Consider the following 22,745-nt stretch of genomic DNA (forward strand, 5'->3'; position numbering starts at 1 on the left):
AAATATGCAGCTCTTGGGTCAGTACAGCTTGGAATCGGCTTTTGCTAAGTGGACTCTTAAGCAAAGTTAAAGAGGTGATGGCGGGAAGGTTTAGAATTAATCTTCATCTCTGCGTGCGTAGCTCTGGGCAACCCTCAACACCATTGTTTTTCAGCCTGCCAAGTCATTGCAGAAAGGGAAAAGATCATATGCAAATCAGGATTGGGCCCAACCCCAAAAGGGGCAGTCCAGCCCGAACAGCAAGGGCACATCCATTCTGCACGAGACCACACGCATCACCTGACATGTTTCGGAATACAACTTGCCATAAAAGGTTGCATATAGATATTGAATAAAAATATGGATAGGGAATAAGCTTCAGGAACACCACAGGATACTGCAATAGAATTAGAGATGTAGTTCCCCATATTAGCACATTCGAAGTGGCTATGCAGGAACAACTGAATCAATTTTAGGGCATTTTAGAGACACCAGCAATCTCTGACAATCTACCAAACATAATATCTCACTCTAAAGTGTCACACGCTGCTGATAGGTCTAACATGATCAGCAGCATCAATTCTCCTTAAATCTGAGTTTTTGAATATGCCATCATACATAGAGATCCAAATCATATTAGGAGCATCATTTGAATGGATGGCCAACAGTTGTGAAATAAACCGAAACACCTGCTTTGTGAAGGCAATCATTATTGCCTCACTCATTGCATTATAAACTTGATAGAAGAGAATATCGTATATTAGTACCCGGCGAGGGCGCAATCAAAATGAAAGAACCATTCTGATTGGCCCTCGCCAAGGCATTACCCGGCCGGGAATTCCTCGGTCGAGATTCCACTGCCATTGTCCTCAGCGGGGGTTGTGGCAGCCCCTCAGCCAATGAGGAGGCTCAAAGCGGGGCCATCCCCGCTCCGAGCCTCCCCGCGGCTGAGAGGCTGCCTTCGCCCCCTGCCGGGGACTCAGGTAAAGCTTTTTTTTTCACTTACCCCTTCTTGTTACATTGTCCCCGGTGGAGGATGATGGCAGCCTCCATCTGTGTGGAGACTCAGAGCGGGGCCATCTCCGCTCCGTGTCCCCACACAGCTGGAGGCTTCTATCGTCCCGCCGGGGACCAAGGTATGTTTTTTTCCCCTTTTTTGACATTTTTTCCCCTCCCTCCCTTCGGCCCTCCCAACCCCACTTACCATCTCTGTCTTCTTTCGGGAACGGACGTCATGGAAAAAGGAAAATGGACTCTGCTTTCCCTTTACCGGTGGCCATTTTCTTGGTTTTTGGAGCGTTTCGGCAGCGTTTTGGGACAGAAAAAAATGCTTTTAGTGCCCTGGTCATGCAGATATTGCGGGCAGAGGTACTAATAGCTATATGTCCTGAGTCGGTAAGGCCTCCGCCGCTCGGGGCATATTGCTTAATCAACACTTTCTAATTACAATTATTGTTGGTAAATTAAAACCAAAACAGACACACACACAAAACATGCACACATAAATACACACACAATTCAGAAGTTACATATGCACTAGCATGCAGACACAGCCGAAAACGGCCGCTATGGATTACATATGTTATACCTCTCAAGCTTTTCTGTCATACCTCTCAACCTTTTCTGCCCTCAGGGCAGGTGAAAACACTAGGAGGGTAATTCATGGAATTAATGTGCACCGAAAACGGGGGTGCAAGTGTGAAAATCGCAGAGCATGCATGCGAAACCCGCGCAAGCACACATTTCCTAATTCATGGAAAGCACTGCACCTGGGACCTGCTCTGAATCTGCGCACGTCACTACGACATCTCGAAGGCTGTGCGCGATAAGGCCAGTGAAGGCCACACCGTCCAGCACACACACCTAAAAAGGGGGCGTAAAACACGGAATGGGGAACAACACGCAAACAAATGTGGGTATTATGGGGGAAATACGAAATCCTCGCAACGCCCACACGTGCGCTAACAACCCGTATTCATGGAATTGAACAGGGCATAACCGTGCATGCCAAAAGACGTGCAATGCCGGAAACATGTACGCCAAGCAAAAGCTGGCGTAAGCACCCCCGCACAGCATAAAAGTGCGTGCAAACAACAAACAAGCTCATACAGCTACAATGAATTTACCATTCCTTGCAGCAGTGATTGTGGGACACCGCAGGAGGAGGAGGATAGCCAGGCACCACATTTATTTACCCAGGACCAGTCTTTTTGGGATGCCTGATGACCAGGTCTATGGCAGGTATAAGTTTCCACCTCATATCATCCTGGACCTGTTAACTGAGTAGGAGGATGACCTCACATCACTCACCTTGTGCTCCCAAGCACTGAGTCGCTTGGAAAAGCTGCTCAACATACTGCATTTTTTGGCCACTGGGTCATTTTAGTGGATAACTGCCATAGTTGGTGACGTCTGACAGCCCACGAAGTCACGCTGCCTATACCAGGTTTTGGCAATCATGACTGCACGCCCCTCAGTCGGCAGGCACATATCGATGCCCAGAAAACCCGCAGAAAGGCAGGCAGTGGTCCAGGACTTTTACGGGGTGGCACACTTCCCCAAAGTGTTTGGTGCCATTGATTGCACCAATGTGGCTCTACGTCCACCTACGTTCACTGAGCACATCTATCACAACCGCAAGTTCTGGTATTCCATCAACGTGCAGGTGGTATGCGATACCAAGGGAATCGTCACCTCTATCTACGCAAACTATCCAGGGTCCTCGCATGATAGTTTCAAATTCGGAATGTCACCCCTAAATCGGGTCCTGGAAGCTGGGAGGCATGGCAACACATGGCTCATTGGTGAGTACAAATGCCTGTGCACATGCATGCACGTCACACACAGACAAATAGACCAACCCAACTAATCACAACCATTATCACCTCCCCAGGGGATAGTGCCTGCCCTCTGAGCACCTAAGTGATGATGCCAATACAGAACCCCACAACAGCACCCCAGGTAAGATACAATGCTAGCCATATTGCAACCAAGGGCCATAGTGGAGCGCACATTCGGAGTGCTGAAGTCACGTTTCCGCTACCTGGTGGACAGCTACTATATGCACCCCAAGTAGTGTGCACAATCATTGTGGCAGCATGTGTCCGGCACAACGTTGCAACACAGCGGGGCATACCGGTGGATATGGTGGTGCCCCCAGATCCCCAAACACATGCACTCCCACTGCGCATGGGAGGGGAAAGGGCATGTGGCGAGGCAGCCCATGCCCAGCTTGTGGCTACATTTTTCAACATAAATCCGACCCCTGCGGAGGGCACACATGCCTGGCATATACCAGGTGACAATCAATGATAACAAAGAGACAGTCAACTGTCACAACCTTACCACCCTGAGAATTTGTCCCTGGAAGTGCTACATTGTGTGCATCCCTAGCTACTTTAACAAACCCAATCCTGTGTGACCAAAAGGCACACATTCATGGTGCATATTCCACTACCCTCTTGCAAAACAGCAGATGCCATGGCATGCAATGTGAAAGCAACCAAATAAATCAGCGCTTTTGTCTAAAGCGCTATATAAGCCCAATAAATACAATAAATACAATAAATGCACAATACATGGCACAACTGTCACAAAGTGCACCGTGATGAATGGAAACAGGCCAGAGAGATTTCCCTCTGACATATCAAAATGAAACCGTACGCATGAACTTATACTTACCAGCATAACAAATCATGAACACAGGACCAAACATTGGCAACGTCAGACAGTGACCAATCACAATAGCCCAAGTGTCCCTATGTGACAAAGCCACCACATGGACCCCTCCCATATTCAGTGTGTTGCTGGTATCTAAATGTGGCAGGGTACCACATACAGCATGAAGTGCATGAACAATGGAGACAGGCAAGGTAATACATGAAGATGCAACATGTAAATATGCACAATGAGCAATATTAAAACCAATATACATGTCAACCATGCACTGGAGAAACCATCATGAATCCCCACTAGGGGTGTATACACAGTTTGGACTTCAGACTGGCCACACAACTGATGGAAGCCCAATGCCTCTCTGTAAGTTACTGTCACACAGTGCCCTCCTTGCAAGCCCATGGAAAGGGGAAGCAGGAGTGGCATCAGTGTCTGGACCCCAAACCTCAAACACAAACACAAGACAAGCCTGTATGGGCCCAGCCGGAGCACACAGTGGATGCCTTCGGATGCCACACAAAGCAACACACTGTTGCATGAATGCACAATAGACAAAAAAATGAACAATGAAAAATAAAAATAAAAATAAAAATAAAAAATAAGAAATGGCCATGGTTGACTGGGTGGGGGGACCACCCAGGAGGGATGAGGTGCAGGGTGCACCTCACCACCAATATGCGTGGATGTTGGGTAAAAAAAATAAACCTCCAAGGTCTCATGGCCTGCACAGCTAGCCTATAGTGGGAGAACTGCCGTCGCTGTCGTCACCCTCTTGTGCAATATGAAAAGGTGTCCGTGGTACGGGAGGCTGACCACGCATAGCCCTGGCATGCTCCTCCATGGCAGCAAGCATGCAGGTCTGAAAGGTTTGGTTCTCGCAGGATGATGGTCCAGCGGTCCCCATGCAGCACCTCACGTGTATCACAGAGTTACACCTGCGAGGCTGTACATGTTGCACAGACTTCCGCCTGCAAGCCCAGACATGATGCACGGATATCCTCACGGGTTGCCTGGAGCTTAGCCATGATGTTGTGTGTTAGCTGCTCCATCTGCTGTTCCACCTGTCCACTCTGGGCCATCTTAAGTGCACCCAGAATAGCTCTGAAGGAGGTGTTATCTTCCCTTAGGGCATCCATGTGGGCCTGTGCCTCTGCAGCCATGGCTGTGTGCAGAACCCCCGGTTAAGCCTGTCTGTCCCTGTTGGCGGCCAACATGTCCTGCCTGTGTGAGCAGCACGTGGACCGCATTGCCTGCTGCTGGAGCTCCACCTGCCTTTCGGGGTGAGAATGGAAGTGGCCACCATTTCCACGGCCTGAGCCATCATCTCACATCATGCCCCCTGTTGCTGTGCAATGGCATACATGGAATTCTCCCACACAGTATTACCTGGTGGTGCACAGCCACCGCGTTGCCGGACACCACACCTGTCGAGCCCAAGGAGACGTGGACCTTGCTGTGCTGGTGCTGCTTGTGGCTGCAGGACTGCATTCCTCCTTTGATCTGCTGCCCCAGGAACAGGAGCAAATAGTGTGGAGCATGACCCTGCATCCGCAATTGTTACAGGCGGACATTCCAACACTGCATGGGCCCTTGAGGGGTCTACACCAAGTGCAGGTGTGTTGGACAGAACAGCATTCATGCCAGAATCACTCACCTGCAACAGGACATATGGGTCAATATCCGATTCTGCATCAGAGGCATAGCGATCCTCAGAGGTGTACTCAGAGACACCCATGGACAGGATGGTCTGTAGCAGCAATGGATTCTCTTGCGCTACCACCCCACATCCTCCACTGGTGCCTGGTTGGGGCTCTGAATACTTCTCCCCCTGCGCCATCTCCTCCTCCTCCACTGCTTCCAGTGCCTCATCACCTGCACAGCATCAAAAAGAAGACATGACCGCCCATGATAAGCGCAGAGGCCACACACATAGGCATTACAATGTTGACATCAAACACATTAATCAGACATGTCACACATGACACAAACTCAGCCATGCACAGAGTGCCAATGAAGTGGAAGGGGACCCTGAAAGCAGAAACGGATGAGTCTAAAATGGAAAAACAACACATGTGCTGCATGGTGCATAGCACCTGCATCACACAGAAGCCTGTGACTGGCATGGACCTTCATCAAAGATGACACATGCCAGCACACAGATGGTACGTAGCATAGCCATGGCAGAACTGACAAGCAGGCCCAGATGGGAGTAAATCACTACTGTCCGCCATCCATGTAAAATGCATGTCAAAACAAGTACTTGAACCGGTGAAAACAAGTACTTGAACCAGTGAAAAACAAGTACTTGAACCGGTGAAAGAAGAAGACCATCAAGTGTTCCAAAAAAAAAAAGGGACAAGGAAGAAATATTAATTGGTGTGCAAGGTGGCAAGAGATCCGTCCTCTTGAAAAAGACTGAAGAAGGAGTAGTGGAAAGTTGTGAGGATTGGAGTTGGTTAGCGGGATCACTAGCAGTAAAATCATAACTCTAGATAAAAAAGTCCCCAAAAAAAGATATATATAGTAAGCTGGAATACGAGGAGCTTTTCGCATTTGTTCGAGAAAACTGCATTTGACATGTCTAAATATGATATTATCTGTCTCCAGGAAACATGGTTATGAGAGACTCCACTCCTGGAAGGAAACAAAATGTATATAAATCCAGCACAAAAAGGTTCAAAAGGGAGACCCATGTCAGGACTCAAAACAGGCATTAAACGATCTAGTGGCCTGACGTTTCTCTCCTCTGTTAATAAAAATCTGTCGATCCAGCTTACTACAGTGTCGTCATCGACATTGGCACTGGGGGATCCATTGGGGTGGAGGATGTTGATCTGTAACGTCTATTGGAGACCAGGGTCGAGGCAGGACCATAACATCAAAAATGTTCTTCTACAGGCTGTAGATGAAGCCAGGATACTTTGTGCAAACCTTGAGGTGATCCTCTGTGGGGACCTCAACATGGAATGCTTCGATAAAAACAGCAGCAAAATGGAGATCTGACCATTGTACCATACGCAGAATATAAAAAGGGGACTTGACTTCGAAAAATACCTTTTTGTGAGAGAAATCTTTATGGTCAATGGCAGCATAAGGGGTGACAAGCCTGCAGCAAAAACTTGGAAACGAGAAAGTCAAGCCAGCACGCTGGATTATATTTTTGTCACTCAAGGATTGATGGGTAAACTCAGGTCCTTGGTAGTGGTATTCACCAACCAGAGTGACCACAACATTCTTGAGTTGGAAAGTCAGGTTTGGGATAGGTGCGTTAAAATCCCAGAGCGGCACCAACCAGACCATCACTACGAACTGTACTCAGGAGGAAACAGGTTTTGAATGAAGAGGAAAGATACGTCAACCCTACTAAACTCCCTTATGTTGCTTGATTCAGATGTTGGAGATAGAAGAGCCGACATTTTAAATTATCCTGATGTACTTGTGGCTTTTTGTGAGAAGGGAAAAGAGAAGGACCATACCATTGTACATCGGCATGCCTTTGATGAACAAATTGCAGACAAAAAAAAAGTTGTAGCCAGGGCAAGTAGGCGTGCTAAAAAATCAAACTCGCCGAGTAATCTAGCCCTCCTCAAAATGTCTAAGAATAACTTTAAGAACTGGCTGAGACAGTACAAATATCAAATTAGACAACAGGATAGTGCAAAGATGCTAAAATTGGTTACAAGTAAAAACATCTCAGGTATCTGGAAACTTATAAACGACCTGACTAAGCCGGTGGATTCGAGAATTGTTAACCCTGTATCATTTAGAGCATGGGAGGACCATTATCGGAAATTGTATCTCTCAAATAAGGTTGGCCCAATAAACAGTTGTCTAAATTCAAACGAAGCCTGGGATCTAAAGTATGATGAACAGGACATTTTAGACCTGATAAAAAATTCAAGCTCCTAAAGGGTGGCCGGGCCAGATGTCTTACCAATGACATCCTTAAAAAAGACCTGGAAAAATGGGCCCCGTTCATGGTAAAATTGTTCGACGTCATAAAGAGGGTAAACAGGATCCCTGTTTCTTGGACTAAGTCTATATTCGTACCAATATTCAAGAAGCAATAGGTCAGATCCATGCAATTATAGGGCCATCACCCTCCTTGATGTTGTGGGAAAAATATTTGCAGCCATAGTTCTGCGACAACTGAATGCGTGGACCCATGATATGATATGATATGATATGGCATTTGTAACGCGCCTATACAAAAGTGTTTCAAGGCGCGACGACGGTTTGGGGGGGGACAAGGGGAGACAGACAACGATCCTACAGGTGTCATTCAGATCGCGCAAGTGCATGGATAGAGGGGAAGGGAAAAGTGCAAGGGGGAAGGGAGAGGGGAAAGTGCAGTACAGGGTAATTAGCATACAGGATAAATAACAAGGGCCAGCTGATGGCAAGTGCGAGGTAAGTGCAGACAAGTGCTGGGAAGGGGGGCTGTCGGGATGCAGACACAGTCCCGCAGTGCAGGGGTGGCCAGGGAGGCAGTGCAGGGGAGAGTGGCTGGGCGAGGACCGAGAACGGTGGGTGGCCCAGTTGCAGATTCAGTGCAGTGCCCAAGGCAGTCAGGCTTCCGTAAAGGCATGGGCACGGCTCTGAATGTGTTCATTATTAACATACTAAAAAGCATGGTAAAACAAAAAAACTACAAGTCTATCTATATTGCGTCAGTTGACCTAGAACAAGCGTTCGACTCTGTGGATCGAAGAATGTTATGGAATAAATTAAGAAAATGGGAGTGTCCAAATGATCTGAGAGAGCCCCTGGAGGCCCTACACAATGAAACGTCGCTCAGGATCAGACTAGACAGAAATGGAACGCTGTCAAACAATATACCTTCACAAAATGGTCTGAAACAGTGGTGTCGTCTGGTGCCGGCGGTTTTCTGTTTGTTCATATCAGACATGTTTGAAGCCGTTAAAACAACAAGAAGTTTCCCGCCCAAGATCGCGGGGTCGCCAGTGGGTTGCCTACTATTTGCAGAAGACCTACTACTTCTGGACCAGACCGAAAAATCCTGCAACGACAGATGTGAGCTCTAGAGCTATACATACAGGAGAATGTCCTTAGGATTAATCCAACAAAATAAAAAATCCTAACCTTGGGTCCAAACAAACAAGTAAATAAGAGTAAGAAATTCAAATGGTTCCTAAATGGGGATCTAGTTCCAGTTGTTTCATCAATGGTTTATCTTGGGATCACACTAAATGACAGTATTAATGATGGACCAGGAGTACTTAGACTGCGAAGCAAAGTTAAAAACTTAGCATCGCAAGCTTTGCTCATCAATCAACACTGCTATTCCTTTTCCTGCCTACCTCTTATAGACTTCTATAAATTAAAGGTCTCTCCAATTTTGACCTATGCTTCGGAGGCAAACTTTTTTATAAATCCAAAGGTTTGGTCTTCCATGGAGGGACTTTTCTGGAAGAGGGTCTTGAGGCTTCCGAAGACCATACCAATTGAATGTGTAAGAAAGGAACTAGGCCTAATGTCACTGTATACTGCCATGGTATGGAAGTCTTTGGCCCTATACAGTAAATGTGTTAATCCGCAGGAGAGAAGTGGATTTTCCATCATTAAAAAAGCCCTAACAAGTAAACAGGTTCCTGCATTGACTATGTGGCAGAAAACTTGTATATGCCTCCTGGAAAACATTGCACTAACTGAAATATCCAATTAGGGTCAAGAAAAAGCTCCTAGACCATGATTGTATCTTGACCCAGGAGAAGTTGTGGTCATACAAAATTACTGTTCCAGGGCGAGATGAAACTTACATTAGGGACATGGTTCCTCCTTCCCTGGAAAAGTTCCCATCTAGAGTGGAAAGGCAAAAGCTCTTAAGATTCCGGTTGAACCTTTGTCCAACAAGGGAAGTCACAGAAAGAAGAAAGGCCCGGGTGGTTTGACCATTATCCTGTCAAATTTGTGGCAATGGGGCTGAAACCCTGTATCACTTGGTTATGAGATGTGTTTTACTAGCAGCTCCAAGAGACAAATGGTTGGGGAAATTCTTAGGTGAATTTGAAAGAAGAACTTTGGAGGAGTGGTGGTCAATTTTAAGATTTGGAAGAAAACTATCCTTGACTTTGGCCCTTTTGAACTTTTTGAGGGTAATTTTTGTAATTTTAAACAATTAAGTTCTTTCTGTGTTTTATAGGAAATTCATTTAGAGGTCTTACCCGGGCCTCAGAAATTTGAGCAGTTCTTTTTTGCCATGTTTTGTGTGCATTTAAGGTTTTAATGTAAACCAATTGATGCTAAATAAAAAGAAAAAAAATGCATGTCATCTGACAGTACATGGAAATCACTATGACAAAACACACATGTGTCACACAATGAAATAACGCCAGTGTTTTGAAATATGGTGAGGGGAGGCACATCGATACATCAATGGTATATCACTTTGACCTCACACAAGTGAATTGGCATTTTGAAGATTGAAACAGTGCTCAGAAGTGAGTGGGTGCAGTGCATTACATGTGTAGGGCCTAAACTGTCAATAAAAAGACAAAAACAGTAATTACAATGTCGTGTCATGATGGCAGTGTAAGGGCAAGTGCAGTCATCATGTGCAAAGTGTTTGCAGTGGGTTATAGGGATACATTGAACCCCAATCCCAAGGGCGGGGGATGACTTGGAGGCAGTGCATGGGTCAAAATGGTCACTCAGAGTACCCTGTTGTAGCAGACAGTGTGGGCAGGTGTCAATTGCAAACTTAAAGTCAACTGGGACTACAGTAGGGGAGAGGAGGACAGAAAGCACAACACATGAGTAAGCATCAGAAGTGCCCCCAGACCCGGAAAACCCACAACACCAGTTGCATAGAGGCAGGGAGGCTGAACCAGAGGGAGGCATCCGCTCGACACAGAGGACAACCCCAAACAAATGGTCATGACGATCAACTGACCCTGAGTGAGCAGGAAAGGGATGATGAAATACCATGAGAAGGAGTAAATACTGGCGATAGAGTCGGATGAGGAGCAGTGGAGTAACTTTGCTGAAAATGTTGGGGGGGACATGACATCTGAAGAAAAGGTGCCCAGCCAATTAAATGGGTACAAAATAGTGTGCCAAGAAAGTTGGGGGGGGACAAACACCCCTGTCCCCCCCTAAAATTACGCCCATGATGAGGGGCTTGCCCCGGACCCGTAGGGGCTTGCTTGGAATGCACATGGTCCATGAATGAACACTCATGGGCACTGTGAGCCTGAGCCATCAGCACAGTCCCAGTGTAGAGCCTGCATCAAGGCCAAAGGATGTTCCACACAGTACAGGTCTGGCAGAGTTGCAGAGGGAAGAGTGCACATTCACAGGAAATTGGGAACAGGCTGTTACAGTAGTCCGCCATGGGAATCACCAGTTCCATGGATACAGTGAGATGCTGTGGGATAGAGAGACAAGGAAGGATGGCCCTAAGGAGGATCAGCTTGCAGAGCGACTGCACAGAGACGTCAGTCATGTGACGACAGAGGGTGAGTGTTGAGTGGAAGATCATCACAGGCTAACCGCAAACATGTAATTGAGCAAGAATATGGACAAGAGAGGCTGGTGAGTGATTGACATGGAAGGAGGGTGCAGATGTGTTGATGAGGATTGCCTCTGTGTGCAGCACATGGCCTGTATGCAGTCCGTATCACAAAAAGCATGTATCAGTCAAGCATTGCACGGGTCACACATGGCAGTCAGGACTAAATAGCCTGAACTGGCAGTCAATCACAACACATCACCCAAGCAACATACACATGGCCTGGACATACACGCATGGACACTCACTGGACATCGGCTCAAGGTCTGGGAGGTCTCCCAAGCCTTGGATCTGATGCTCTACGATGAACCCTCCAGCGATCGCCTCAAGTTCTGTGAGTTCATCGTCCTGTGGTGGTGTCCCACTGTCAGTCACCGGAGTAGAGGCGTAATTAGAAGCCTGCTTGTTTTAAGCTCAGCGTTTGAGGTCATTCCAACTCTTCGAGCAATCATCAGCTGTGCGCTTCACAAATCCCAAGGCACTAATGCAGTCCACGATGCACTGCCAGTGGGCCCTACACTGAGCAGGCATAGTTTTGCACCCTGCCATCACCAGCATGTTGCAGCCGTGTTCCGACACATAGCCCACAAATGCATCCAGGTCCACATTATTGAAACTCTGCTTCCTTGACATGCCAGAGGGCCGAGCCATGTCTGGGTCCCAGCATGTTCCACATGAGCACGCTTCTTCCTCTTGAGAGGTGGTGCGGTCCCTAAGTGGACTCCGCCACTCCGGTCAGTAGGGGCTGAAGCGCAGGTGGACTGGCCACTGGAAGTAGGCAATGGCATGATGACCAACGGTCTCACTGCAGGCATTGGCTGCTGGGTGCTGTTGCCAGGACCCATTGCCACAACTGCCTCCGTGTGAGGGGCTGGCACCAACACGTTCCGGGCTGGGTGACTCAGAGCCGGGGTGGTGTGAGCTGCAGCTGCTTCTGCAGCCTCCACACACTGGCCGCTCGGGGCAGCAGATGACATTGCTGCCCCAGATCCATGTGGCCTGATGACAGCAACTTTCACTGCCACACATGGCTTGGACTTCGTGACACGGAAGTCGGCCTGTAAGTCATCCTGTGCCCGTTCTGTGACCAATCCGAGCTGGGCTAGCAGGCCCTGAGCTGGGGTGGTGTCAGCAGCATCTCCCTGACCCGTTGGGCGGGGGACCTAGCTGTCCCTGAATGGTCCTGGACACACTCCCTCATGGGCTACCCTAATCATGTTGCCCACAGCTGCCACCTTGGCCACCCTGGTTGTCCTGGCCACATCCCCTACCGCAGACACCTCTGGGATGTCACCCAGCTTTGCCTCCCTTACCACTTGTTGGCCTCCCAATCATGGTACTGATCAAATTTCGAGGTGCAGAAAACAATTGGGGTGAAGCGGGCAGGGTACTAGAAGGAATAGTTACCCCTGTGCTCCTGCAAGGCTGTCTGTGACCCCTGGGCAAAAATGATGGGTCACGCAACACTCAGGCACCCCAAAAACAAAAACAAACGTGCACACAACCCCTCGGTAGCCCACGTGCATGGAATTAACGTCCCACAGTACGCAATGGCACCCAGAAACACAAAAAATGCATACGGGTGGAACACACAGGCTACTAGGACCTTGTAAATGGGATACGCAACACATGGGGGCAACCACAGTGGGAATAACACGTGCGCAACTCACTGTCTGCCTGGAAAAATGAAGAAAAAAGCATGCACGTGTACGCGTCAGCATCTCCCCCGCCAAAACAAGAAGTAAGCACTGCCACAGCAAACAAGAAGTACTCACTGCAATCTTTGTGAAGTAATCGCGTGTGAACCCACAAGAAGAAGAAGAATCACATGCGTCGGACCCCAGGAAAAGCATGTACAGCAAAATGGCATCCTATGCAGACTTTTAACCTCTACCGAAGGCAACGCCCACAAGCCTCACGTCACTTATGCACTTACACGCTAAGGGCCTTTCCTCGAATTCCATGCTTACGTGCTGTTTCTGCATGTTTGGAGTCACTCTGCATCAAGCTGGCCACGCAACAACACAAGGAAGACCACACTCCTGCTCACAAGGCCATTTACCTGCACCCCCTATGCCCCGAGCTGCCTCCTAAGAGCCATCTGCTGCTGCCAGCCAACTCAGTGTGCCTTCTGCCAACGTGCCCTGCAATTTGGTGCCTGCCCAGAAGAAGTTGGCAGGGATCCTGTTGCAGCGACCACCCCTGCTGAAACAGAAGACTCCCGACTGCTGTACCATTGCTCCACAGCCCAGCCACAGGAACCAGTTGCCCACCCACACCTGCCTCGGGGGTTGCCATGTCGGACCAAACACCACCTGGGGTCAGTGGCAACCTCCCGGGAGAGAGGCAGAGGGCTGCCAGCTTCACTGTCAATGAAGTTGGCATCCTGGCGGAGCAAGTCCTTGGGCATTATGATGCCCTCTTCTCAACATTGCGCAACAACAAGGAAGGACGGAGGAGGATTTGGGAGGACATTGTGGGTGCCATCAACAAGGAGAGGGTGGCCCACCGCAACTACAAGCATGTCCTGAAGCGCTGGGAGGACTTCAGGTTCAGGACCCTCCACAAGGCCCAGTGCCTCGTGGAGGCTGAGGATGAAGTGGGGCACCAGGCCCAGTTGAGCAACAACCAAATGAGGTTCCTGGAGCGCATACGCCCAGCGCTTCATCACCAGGTCCTACGGTTGAAGACCCGTCTGGAGTCGAGTGGTAAGTGTCCATGTGTTCTTGTACAGCATAGTGCATGATGAGGTGTGGCTGAAGTGGGCACCTTGGCCTTATGTCTGGCATGCCCAATGTATGGATGCCTGTGTGCAGGGACATGACAGTGCTGCATGTGAGTCGAGTCAAGCGTGTTCCACATCAATGGTGTCTGTGTTGCAATGCATGATGTGCACCAGCATGTGATGATGCACAGATGTTTGCATGCATGTGTGTGGACTTGGTCATGTTTGGTTTGTGATACATGGATGCTTGTGTCACCTTCATGGGCGTGTGTCTGAGTAGTGTGTGTGTGTGACTGGAAAACCCCATGGATGCATGACACATAACCATCACGATGCATGAATTGACTGATGCGGCCTAGTTGTCCATGAATGCACTGAAACGGGAGGTAGACATGGCCAGATGCATGACTGTCCGGTGGTGTGTTTGCATGTGATCTGCATGTCCCATGATGCATGTGAGATTCAGCCCCCCTTCTGATGTTCACACAGTGCCTTGGACATGGATGCAAATGCCTGTGCACATGTAATGCTTGTTTCTGCATGTGTGTTGCTTGTACTGACCCATGTGTTGTGGAGGGTGATGGTGGTTATATGTTTGACAGTGCCACGCATGTGCATTTGCTTTGTGTCTAGCAGACTTTTGGTCACTACCCTAATGATTGTTTTCAATGTCTCCCTATCTACAGTGGCGATTGAGGAAGAGGGCGTAGATGGTGCTGTGGAGCAAAGCAGCGGGGATGCCTCCACCAGCCAGAGACACAAGGGCCGGTTACCCTCCCAGGTCACAACATCTTTCCGGGAGCCAGGGGACTGGTGCCATGTCCGCGACTACTGCCACAGCTGCCCACAGGGGAAATCCAATGTGGAAGATGGTGCAGAGGCATCCAGGTTAGTGGTAGTTGAGGTGGAGGAGGCCGCATCAGACCCGCACATGGGCCTGTAGGGGGTGTTGCAACTGGTGCAATGGATGCAGTCCAGGGGCAGGAGGCAGCGCAGGTCAACGCGGATGGGCCTGTGCCTAATCCTGTCCCTGATCCTGCGACTGCATCACTGCGCACCGGCACGCATGCCTCAGTCCAGACCGTACCACAGGTAGAGGATGAGTCCATGTCAACTGACCTTCCTCTACCTGCAGACCAGGCACTCCGCGACAGGGTTCAGCCCGTCCTAGTCATTGCGCACAGGCGTCATTCGTGATGATGTGTGTGCTTCCTGGCGGGACCACGCACGTCATCACAAACAGATCTGTGCCATCCTGGACTGTCTAGGATGGCTCATTGTCGCAGTTTTCCTACATGTACAGGGCCTTGCTGCAACCCCCTTCTCCTCCTCATCCAAAATGCTTCCGGCCAACATGCCACCAGGGGCCCCTGTGGACCTGCCCCAGCCACTGCGGCCTGTCTGGTGGAGATCACATTCCTGCCACAGTCGGGAGTCTGGGGTTCAGCAGAGGTGGTCACCCCACAACAGGACCCCAGGCAATGGAGGTTGTGCAGGCACCTTCGAGCAGAGCAGGTGCACGACGGCCACAGGGGTTGGCATCATCCCAGAGGCAGTCGTGGTGGCACAGGCACATGGCATCAAGGCAGCAGCAGGCTCAACGTAGGAGGCATCAGGACTCGGGGCCAACTACATCACGGGGGCAGGCATCGGCCAAAAGGCAGGGGGAACCAGGACAAAGTGTGTCTTCTGTGTGGCAGCGCATGGGCTGGCAAATAGGGGAAGCCCACACCACATGGGCCCCCCAACACCCATAACCTTGCCCCGCAGGCAGCCCATCACCCATGACCATATCCCACAGGTAGCCCACACAACATGGGGCCCCTCAACACCTGTGACCATGCCCCGAAGGCATCTTACACCACAAAGGGGGCCCCCCATCACCCATACCCATGCCCCGCAGGCAGCCCATCACCCGTGACCATGCCCTGCTGGAAGCCCATCACACGTGACCGTGCCCCACAGGAAGCCCAGACCACAGGGGACCACCAACACCCATGACCATGCCCTGCAGGCAGCCCTTCACACGTACCGATGCCCCGCAGGCAGCCCACATCACAGGGGACCACCAACACCCATGACCATGCCCTGGAGGCAGCCCATCACACGTACCCATGCCCCACAGCCAGCCCACACCACAGGGGACCACCAACAACCATGACCATGCCCCGCAGGCAGCCCACACCAAAGGGCCCCCCACCATACCCATGACCATGCCCTGCAGGCAGCCCATCAATCATGTCCATGCCCTGAAGGCAGCCTATCACCCGTGACCTTACCCGCAGGCAGACCTGTTAAGCGGCTTCACTTCAACACTACAGCTAAGAAAATGCCTAGTCTGGGATTCTGAGGGAAACCCTTATTTATGTATTTTTATGTCCAGTTCAGTACTCTGGATGACAACCCTTGTATAACACCCCCCTCTTAGAATCCCCCTGACCCCACTGAGCCAAGAAGTAGGTTTGTTTTGCAAATTAAAAGGTTTATTTGAAAATTTAAACAATATATATATATATATATATCACACTTCTATAAATAAATTGATAATGGATATTACACTTGTGAATATGAGCAGTAATCAGCAAGAGGTAACCTATGAATAGGAACAGAAGAATAAGGTGGGAAAGAATGCTTTATATGGTTCAAGGAAACACAATGATGAATGAAATGCAGTACAGAAAATAACTTGAAATGGCTTCAACAAAAGACAATGTAATCACTTTTCCTTGACAATTCACTCCCCCCCTATGCAATGTAAGAAATGGAAGGGGAGCACACAGTTCTCAGGAATGCAATAAAATACAATACGAAATTCAGTTCCCCCCCAGCAAGCTTAGAGGAAACAGGTAGAAGTTTGAAACACAGGCCCAAAATGTTTTTAAATGTGATGGCAATGGATGGGAAAATGTGCTAACTGATTTTAATTCCCTCTAGAGATTCAGGGTGAGTGAGAGATGCTTGTTGGTATTAGTTCAGGCTCACTTTAGCAATGCTCTATGAGTTATTACCAGGTTGCAAACGGATTTTTAACAAAGGAAAGAATGGAGCTGCTATTTTGACAAGTGGAGAAATTGAGCCAAAATCGCAAATCGTGGTCAATTTTGCAAGTGCGTAAATCGCGATTGCGGAAAAAGTATAGGGAGTAGGAAGTCGGTTCTAGGTTCGTTGGAAAGCCTAGAATCACAGCTTTAGAATGAAAGAATACATTTCGTTCCTAGCCCAAACGGTTCCAGAGATACGGACGATTTAAAAAAGGTAGATTTTCGGATTTAAAGCAAAACTCAAAATGACAGGTGACAGCTTGCAGCTGCAGAATTGACAGGTGACAGTTGTGCAGCTTTAAAAATGACAGATGACACGATTTCTAGGAGGCACTTCTACTTAGGTTAAAATAGCTTGAATTAGATTATTTTAACTAAGAGATTGGTTCTGCACAGTTCTGCTAGGTACTCACAATATAAATTTGAAATAGGCCTCGTCACGGATCTGGTCAACACGTCCGGCGGCGGTTCTGTCTGCTCGGCGGGTCAATCAGGCACCAGTTCTGCTCACAGCGATCCGGATCTCTGGTTCTGCTCACAGCGGTCTGGGTCAGCTCTGTTCTGCTGGTCTAGCCTCTCTGGATACAGCGGCCTCTGGTTCTGGATACTGCTCTGCTTTCCGGTCCGGATCAAGTGGATTCTGGATGTAACACTGCTTTCTGGGTACTGGCAAAGGTTCTTGGCAAAGAATTCAAACAGCTCGCCCGGCTGTGGAATAGTTTGCAAATTATTTTAAGGATGCTGAGGCCTGCTGAGAAAAGTTCTCAGTTTGTGGGTTTAGGCCCTTGCTTTAAGTTCTGAATTAAATTTCTGGTCTCTGAAGATTGATGGATGTGAAGTCTGGAGTCTCCCAGCAGAGCGTCCCGCAGAAAATGGAATTGAATGTCTCTACCTGTCCCAGCAGTCTCTTTTTATGTGTTTTGGAAGTGGGTGTGTGCGTGGCATAACTGAGCCTGCCCCTCTCTACTTGTCATTGGCCCAATTCTCCCCTCTCCCATGATTGGGGGAAGGAAATGGATTGTCATCATGATGAGGTCTGTTTATGGGTCAGAGGATCCTCCCCTGGTCAATTTGCCCACAAATCTATATTTGATTCAAATACATATTTTCCAGATACACAATTTGTTGAAATTACATGTACACATTACATATTCCTTATGGTCCATGCTTGTCCGCCTCTGATCTTCCTGGTGGCTTGTATTCAAAAATGACAACATTTTGCGCTTTTTGACTGGTTTACCAATATCGGACATTTACCAAAAATTACCCACATGTGCGCAAGGAGTATGGACATTAATTGATGAAGGGTCAGATTTTTAACATGCAGACATTTGGAGTAAGACCCTATTTTCCGCTAGCAGCCCCCCAGCATACACCACAGGGTCCTAACACCTCTTAAAACGTGCACAGAAAAATCACAAGAATAATGATATACTTATATAATTTTGACCAGTCCGCACTATGAGTTATCTATCTTTTTAACTTATGCCCTGGTCAAAAAGGGGTGTGGCTTCCCACATCACATGGTGGAAGAACTGGTTTATCCACTTCCCCCAAGCTCAGCTGGCTCTCACAGGCATTTCTCCTCCCACTTCTCCCAAGAGGAAGCCACTTTATGCCCCCTCCAATATAACATTTTCCTGAGTCCATTGTTCAGTTTCCTGCAGTCCCCAGGTAATTCAATCAGAGAGGTGTCACCTCCTTTTTGTGGGGACAGCAGAATGCAGCCAGGCCTGGGAACACAGCTGTTGATCCAGTTTCAACTCCTGTCGGGGGTAGTTGTCAGGCAGAATCCAGTTTCATTAAGCCAGGTTTCAGCTAAATGTCACTTTTTGTTCCCAGTTTTCTACATTCAATCAAACTGACAATTTTTACACATGCAGCTAGAGTGCTGATTCTAAGTTCAAAACTATGACATTTCAACAGTTACAAACTATGTGACACTCAAAAGTAGGTCCTTCATTTAATTTAAACATTTCGATTTTAGTGGTTTTCAGTTCAGTTTCACTTAAGCTGCTGACCTCCACAGCTCAGCCAGTTTTGTTATGAACATTGTTTTGGGCTCTTTTTCTTTCCAGATTTTGTATGCACACAAAACTTCATTCTGCCAAATGTCTGCTGGTGTTCAGTGAGAATTTTGAATATCCTGCAATGTTTGACATAGGCATTTTTAGCTTGCATGCAGAGAAACCAAGGTGATTTCAAAGGGATTTTTAAGCTAACAGGCACTGCTGTTTTTCCTTTGGCACACATTCCACTCATGGCCCATCATGCTCGCACTGGTGGGTGGAAGGTTAGGCGACCATTTTGGTGTGTTCACAAACTGCGCAGTTCTCCTGGATTCTGGCGCAGATGTGGGCTTTTTGGCCATCTTGGATTTTCTAAGCCCACAGCACCAAATGTTGCAGCTTAATGACTCAAACGTGGGTCAATACACCTGACAGACCCCACCGCATGGGGCCACTCAACACCGGTGACCATGCTTGCAGGCAGCCCACACCACATGGGCCCCCCATCACCCGTGTCCATGCCCCGCAGGCAGCACACACCACAGGGGACCACCACTACCCATGATCATGCCCTGCAGTCAGCCCATCACCCATACCAATGCCCTGCAGGCAGCCCATCTGCCGTGACCATGCCCTGCAGGCAGCCCACACCACAGGGGACCACCAACACCCATGGCCATGCGCTGCAGGCAGTCCCTCACACGTAACCATGCCGGCAGGCAGACCACACCACAGGGGACCACCAAAACCCATGACTATGCCCTGCAGGCAGCCCATCACACGTACCCATGCCCCGCAAGCAGCCCACACCAAAGGGGAACACCAACACCCATGACCATGCCCTGCAGGCAGCCCATCACCCGTACCCATGCCCCAAAGGCAGCCCAAACTACAGGGGACCACCAACACCCATGACCATGCCCTGCAGGCAGCCCATCACCCGTACCCAGTACCCGCAGGCAGCTCACAAAAAAAGGGACCCCATCACCCGTGATCATACCCCGCAGGCAGCCCACAACACATGGGGCCCCCCAAAACCTGTGACCATGCCCCACAGGCAGCCCACACCAGAGGGTACCCTCCCAACACCTGTCACCACATGCACAGCCCTTTCCACGCAATTTGGTTGGCGTGGGCGGGGTACGGGATTTGGCAGGGGTACGCGAGGCCAACCTCACGCGATTTGAATGGGGCAAGAGGGGTATGTGACTTCACGGGGGTACGCAAGGCACTTTTTATGCGTTTTCACTAGCACAAGCAGGGTACGTGATTTTGCGGGGGTACGCGAGGTACTATTCATGTGATTTGACTGGCGCAAGCGGGGTGTGTGATTTTGCGGGGGTACGCGAGGCCCTTTTCACGTGATTTGACTGGCGCAAGCAGGGTACGCGATTTTGCGGGGGTACACAAGGCACTTTTCACACGATTTGACTGGCACGCGTGGGGTACGGGATTTTGTGGGTGTGCGCTAGGCCATTTTCAGGCGATTTCACTGCCGCGAGCGGGTTACGCTCCGATTTTTCATGAGAATACGATGGTGGGGGGGCTGTGTGCTGGGCAAAGGGTAGCATGGGGCTTTTGCACCGTATTGGACTTTTCAATGGCTTTTTCCTGCGCAAGTGGCGGTGTTGGGGATGTAACTGGCACTGCAGGATGTTCACTGCGCCGCGGCTGGTTATGGCCTGCGAAATTCATGAATACATGGTGCGCGAAAAAGCTGTTTTGCGCTGCGCCTGGCTCTTCGCGAACCACGTGCGATACTTCTGCACTGGATTCCATGAATTGGCCTCAAGATGTCCTTTTTGGCTGGTGAGAGCCAATTGAATTGTTTGGTGTGGTTTAGGTGCTTGGCTGGTGAGTGAAAGGATTGACTGGTGGGTGACACCTGCCAAAAGCATGCGATTTAGGAGGTCTGATATGTGGATGCATCAAATGTAATGTTTATTTTGGATGTTTGCTTAACAAAAAAGCACCCCCTTCATTTAATCTGAGTACAATTTAAATCGATTAGCAATCAGATTATCAGATTCCTCAAAAACACATTTGAGCCTAATTACACGTAGAGTGATAATGGTAAAAGCATGGGAAGCCGGGTCACATAAACTATTTTTGGTTTTCGTGGTGCAATTTGTTGGTTGGTGGCTGATTAGAGGAGGTGCATATTTTACAGCATATTGCATACCACTGCTCTTCTTTTACACAGATTCCTGTTTGCGTAGAGTATATTCCATATGTGATGCACATACGCCTTCCATTAACTCACCAACAGTGGCAGAGGAGGTCACGAGGTTGGATTAGCCTCCATCCATTGTCTTAGATCATGTGACAGTTCTTCCCGTGCTGTCAATCTATTTGTCTCTTGCCAATCTCAAAGGAAGAAAATAAAAAAAGGAGAGAACGAACAAGAGGAGAGAAGCGGAAGGGGGTACTAAGGTAGCTTGAAATTGAGAAAACAAGATACAAAGATGCCAAAAAAAGAAGAGAAATTAATCTATAAATAAGTAAAGTCTAGCACCAACTAACCCTGGGGGTGAAACACTGATTACACATTAGATTTACTTCCGTATACTAACAGTTGGTGCTAATCCAGTGAAAGGTAGGTGATAAACGGCAATATTAACAGTTAAGTGAATTTGATCTGGTCAGTGGGGTTTTTAATACCACTTGTTTTTAAAATAGCAACTTCTTATGAGTTAGGATCGAATGGAATCTGCCCAGCATTGGATTGATATAAAATACTACATGTGGAAAAGGTCAATCGTTACCCCATGCATTAGTTTATATGTACATGGTGCAATATTTTCCCATGCAATCCCAACTCATGATTAAATGATATCGTATAAATTGGGGTTAGTTACAATGCATCGTGTTTTCCGTTAACACCATATTCACAATAAGGTCCAAAACCCTGACCACATTTTGAAAGATTTTACTGCACAAATGTTGAGAAAAATAAAGGTTATTACCATGTAAATAAGATCAATATGAGTTATAGACAGAGGGCTGCCTCAGCTACTCATTAAAATGTTAACTGCTCAATGAAAATCTACACGTTTATGACATGCCACTTCATAACCCATAATACAATGCACATTTTTTATTAGTCTCGTTCGGCTTAATTGTGTTAAAATACCTGAGATGTTTTCTTCATTATGAGTACATTTAATGAATTCTCTATTGTTTGCACCATCTCCATTTCAGTCCACATGCAAGATTCCCCTTTTGTAAATCAAGACATAATTTAAAATATGCTTCATAAGGCATTAATTAATCAGAATTCATTATTGACCTGTAAAGTTAACCTAATAAAAGTTTTATTTGCGTTGGACTCAGCCCACATATTCAAAAAAGTATACTACATATTTGAAGTGAAATTACAAAGCTTAAAACATAATGACATTGCTCACTGAAATTTTGATTTCCTTGCATCCATTACCATGTAGTTTCAATTCCTGTTTGCTAGAAAAATGTGCAACTTGATTAACTAAGCACATTATATTATCCGCCTTCTTTACAAATGGTATACTCACGCTACACTCCTTTTTCTTTCAAGCTCTTTTACATATATAATAAGGCGTGCATTGACCACTAGTGACCTCTTGGAGGTAGACTGCAAATAGGATTGTTACAGTGAACTGCAGATGAATCATAAAAGAAGTAACATAGTTTATGTTGCCTTCTGAAACATGAAGGGTGGTATTTCACAATGTTTGCACTAATGCAAGGGCAATTAGCGGTAGGGCAAAAAATGCCATTGTTCTATACCAGATTCTTTCAATGCATTG

Source organism: Ambystoma mexicanum, chromosome 1q (assembly GCF_040938575.1).
Source record: "Ambystoma mexicanum isolate Mex_15411 chromosome 1q, UKY_AmexF1_1, whole genome shotgun sequence".
Lineage (NCBI taxonomy): Eukaryota > Metazoa > Chordata > Amphibia > Caudata > Ambystomatidae > Ambystoma > Ambystoma mexicanum.